The 4,761-nt window shown below is 40.6% G+C and overlaps 1 pseudogene; it reads left to right on the forward strand.

Moving 5' to 3' along the window:
* The first annotated feature begins 697 nt into the window (after positions 1–697).
* Positions 698–3,807, forward strand: LOC118666583 (annotated as a pseudogene).
* Positions 3,808–4,761: the final 954 nt, after the last annotated feature.

Below are 4,761 nucleotides of genomic sequence, written 5' to 3' on the forward strand. Positions count from 1 at the left end.
CTTGGATTTGACTTGACAATTTGACATCTACCTTTTCCTACTTCTGTTACATTAATCCCACCCGTCCCTTCCACTCCCACTCATGAGCCCTTTATAATTTCTTTCCTCCTTTACACCCAAGTGCAGAAGTGAAGTGTGAAAAGCAGTGTAAGTGCTCTTAACTTACTGGGAAAGGAAACTATCTGGCCATGGTTTATATTCTATGATATTAAAGTAATTCATCTGAGTTTGTGCTAATGACAGTAAATCTGTCGTGCTGACAAGCTGTGGTCAATTATCCTTTCTACAGCCTTTTAAAGCCCAAGCACTAGGAAGTGCGTCAGTGTTGGAAACTGTGGCTTGCTCATTCAAACGAAACAGCCAACCAGCTTGAGAAGCTCTTTGAATGGTACCCCACCGTGCTCCTCACCCCCAAACAGCTCCCCTAGGGGCCTGCCCATGCTGGGACACTTCCGCTGGGATTTACATGAACTACACGAATGGAGGAAATGGTTTAAATAAAGTGGTGTGTTATTTATCCCTATAATGAGTAGTTTAACGGCGACAATTAGGAAGGAAATTCTACAAGCCTGAACTCCGGTTACTTATTACTGCCACTGAAAGTCAATTAAAGTATCTAAGTAATTACAGGGATTGGGATCATCTGTCATCTTGCAAATCACAGGAGAGGGAAGAGGCACTTGGTCTGTTTTGAAAAATGCGTGATCTAGTCTTCCTCATGTTGGTTAATTTTGGACGAGGGAGCGTGTGCGTGGGCTTGCCCCACACATCTGAAGATCTGTTGATCTGGGAGTTCAACAGAAATGTTCGCTGGATTTCCATCCAACCTCAGCGGCTGTGCAAGGAGCAAGAGCCCAGGATCAAGGAGGTGAGGAAGGGCCCATTCTTCCAGGTCAGTCACCCACACTCTCTTCAACTCAAGAGCAAAGGTGCCTTGTTCCTCCTTGTGCTCCTACTATGCCAAGTCCTGTTCCCTTACCCACTTCAAGGCCAGCCTGCTCTCTACCATCCTCCAGGACCTCCCTCAGTCATCTTAGCTCATTGTCTCACAAATCTTCCCATCATGATGTAAACCACTTCTGTGCTTTTTTCAGCCTGTTACTTAAGATGCATTCTTCCCCTCTCTCTGTCTAGCCAAATCCTCTCACCCTGCAAGGCTCAGCCAAAGTCCTGACTCCTCCTTCATGCCGCATCCAATACCAGACCCCTCCTTCTATGAATCGCCTATGGAGTTCCATGTTTATGGCTCAGTGGTTCTCAGATTGTGAACACTAGCAGGGGCTTCATCTTACATCTCCACTTCTTGCTCCACATCTGGGATATATTTACACCCCCAAAGTGGTACCTCCTGAGCTTTGGTTTCTGTGGTTGCTATAGTTTAGACTCAGGTTGTTTAAATGTCTTAATCAGCTATAGCTGGCATTCCTTCATTTGTCCACCCCGTCATTCATTCCACAGCATGTTGAATGGCTACTTCGAGCAGGACATCAGAACTATGGCTTCTAAGTTTGAATCTGGTGCTTCCTCTCCCACCACATTGCCTGAATGGGAAACTACGTTTGCTCACACTCCCTGAGCAAATGAAGGAGTCTCTCAATGCTCATCATTCCTTCCTTGGCTAATGCTTGCAGGGAAATGGTCATAAAAACACATACAAAAGAAAAAAAAATAGCTCTCTCTCCTATGGCTCTCCTCAGAGCACTCTCAGTCCAAACCAGAGGACAGAGAGGAAAATATTTTCAAATGATCTCCAAATGACTTCAGTTTTACATAAAGTTCAAGTTTGGTTCAAGGGATGGGCAAAACTTGGGTCAGCCAGCTATGTTAGGGTCAGCCAGACGTTGGGGTCAGCCAGCCATGTTTGGGTTGAATTAAGAACACTTGCTGTTCTTCACATCCCAAGACAGATATTGGAATTTTAACTTTCCCCCTTGCAGCCTCTTTCTGTTTTAAAAGTTCATTTCACCTTCAAGTGAGACTTCCCTGAGGATCTATTTTCTCATTCTCCCTTTTCATTGCATGTCCTTTGGTAGCTCCTATTCCACACCTGTGGTGTTTAGACTTCATATTTCCACTTGCATTTGCCACCAATATGTTGTTTGTGTAAAAATGAACATACTACATGTGTCCAAGGAAACTGATCAGGAGGAAACAAGAAGTCTGACTGATGGGAAAACCCACAAATGTTTTCGTTAATGTTTCTCCCTGTTTTGTGCAGGAAATAGTGCCTACATGAATGCATTGAACATAGGATGTTTATGTTCTAGGACATCAAATATAAAGGCAAGACTGACAATTTCAGCAACTTTAGGTCAGGTCAAAGGATGCTTAAACCCTTCAATGGCTCAAGCTTCTTACAGTAGTCAGTACATTGCACTGGAACCATTGTATCTGTGTTGTAACACCCACACCACCACCAAGTATGGGGGCATTTTGTGATGGTTCTTTGCTGCCTCCTGGGTTGGGATTTTCTGGCCTGAGCATACTAACATCAGTATGGGCCCACTGCATTATACACACACACATACAAATTCAGACCACCTTTGAAGTAATCAGTTTTCCAGGCTACTTGCTTGATCAGAACCCTTCTCCTTTTTAATTGAGCTTCACAGTCAATGATACATTCATTTCAACCATAAAATACATATTTACTGACATCCACTATTACATGGCCTAGGACTAGGTGCCACTAGAGCATAATCTCATCCTATATTGGCAGCAAAGATGTCCAGGGATCATCCTGGGGAGGTACAGCTTGGCACTTCCCCATGGAGGGGGACCCAGCTACAGCCCAGGCCATGCCTACATCCCACTGGACATAGATGAAGATGGGGACATGAGGGGACTGTGGTAGTCCCTGAAGCCTGTATGGGGATGTGAAATTCTGAGATTTGAAGACTGAATCATACTCTCTCCAATACCAAGTTTCTCTTCTGTGATCTGGGTGATTCACAGGAGCTTTTTCAGAAGCAAATGCTATAGCCAGAAGCATGGATTATATGACTTTTATGTTGGTCTGCAATTGTTTATGAGCTCCAGTATTTTTATTGGGGGAAATTAACTTTTGAAATAAAACCAATAAAAGCAAGGTTTCCTATTCTGACACCAGAATAGGATCCATGAGAGCAGGTCAAAGTGGTCATGCAATTCTTAAAGAACCGTTATGGTGAACTGATTGCTCTCAATGGGTGCTGGCAAGATTGTCAGCTTTGTAGCTTATGTATTTGGACCAGTCATCCTAGGCCTCCATTAGGAGCTCTTATTGTCCTTGTTAACATTTATAGTTATGGTCATTCATGCTCCCAAGCAAGAGGACACAGAGACATGAAGTGAAATGTCTTGCGAGGTGATCCACATTTTGTGATTGCTGCAATACTTGTGGCCATTGTAGTCCTGATATTAATCTCTTTGTTGGGACTTCACCATGAAAACAAACATTCTTGTTACATAAACATCTGCTCTGTAAGTGGAGTGCTTTTAGTTGGCTATGTTAAAGGCCTGGGCATTACTTTAAAGAACTTTCTGCTGCAAAGCCTCAGCTGAGACATCCTTTGGCTTGGATTCTGCTGCTAATCCTCATAGCCTGTGTAAGTGCACATTAATTAGCTAAACAGGGCCCTGGACATATTGAACTCATATACAGAAACTCCAATGGATTATATATTCCTTATAGTGTCAGTTTTAATTTGCTCATCTCGTCTTCTTAAGGAGGGGCAAGATATGCCTTTTGATGACATCAATGATACTCTGATTGGCTTCCTTAAAATCATGTGGGGATGATGATTGCATGCCTTTAAAGATATCTGATTGGTCTGGCAAGACAGCCTATGTCATTTTGATAAGTTGAAAAAACAATGGGTGTATTCTCTCTAACATTCTTAATATCGCTAATATTCTTAACAGCAATTAATAAAGTTTCATCTGAGAAATTGAACAGCTAACTGATGAAAGTACCTCCCAAAGAAATAGAGGTCTCAGGTTTTTGAGAAACAAATTCAATTAAAATATTATTCTGTAATTCTGCTGGAAAATGAGTTTGAATTGCAAAATGTGTCTAAAAATGACATGTCCTCTTAAATGATATTATCTAGAGACAACCTATTTAAGATTTTACTAATTTGAATCAAGAAAAATTAATTTTCTCATATTTAAATTATAGACATTAACTAAAAAGACTTTAGTATGTGGCTGCTTTCTATTTTTAGTAACATTGTATTATTGCATATGTATTTTAAGTCTTGATTCCTCCATGAAGAACTAATGTATTAATGCCAATTTTTACATGTAAAAATTAAATGCCCAATTTCTTTATTGTCAGAAATACAAAGATAGGTCTCTGCACAGTGGTATCGGTCAAGCAACCTACTAGCCAAATAAGAGTAGACTTTTTTTCAAAATATTGTTGCAAACTTTTGTTTGTTTGGGAAAATTAATTTGGGAGGATTTCTGATAGGTTGAGTGGGTTATCAAACTTGGAAATAATGTTTGGTTGGTTTGTAACTATGATGAAGAGACCAATTGTTCTTTTGACTCAGAGATGAATCTACCAAAGAGCATTGAGTGGCTCCCATTTGAAGTTCAGGATTATGAGATATTTACTTACATCTGTTTAAGAACAGGATGGGAGAGCTATGAGAAGTTGTATTTTTAAGAAAATAAAACCTTTTTTTTTTTTTTTTTTTTGCAAACAATACCAGAGTGAAATTATTCTAAGATCACATCTTAGACAGAGAATCTTAAGTGCTTTTTATTGTCTAGGTT

Source organism: Myotis myotis, unplaced genomic scaffold (assembly GCF_014108235.1).
Source record: "Myotis myotis isolate mMyoMyo1 unplaced genomic scaffold, mMyoMyo1.p scaffold_m19_p_11, whole genome shotgun sequence".
In the NCBI taxonomy this organism is placed as follows: Eukaryota; Metazoa; Chordata; class Mammalia; order Chiroptera; family Vespertilionidae; genus Myotis; species Myotis myotis.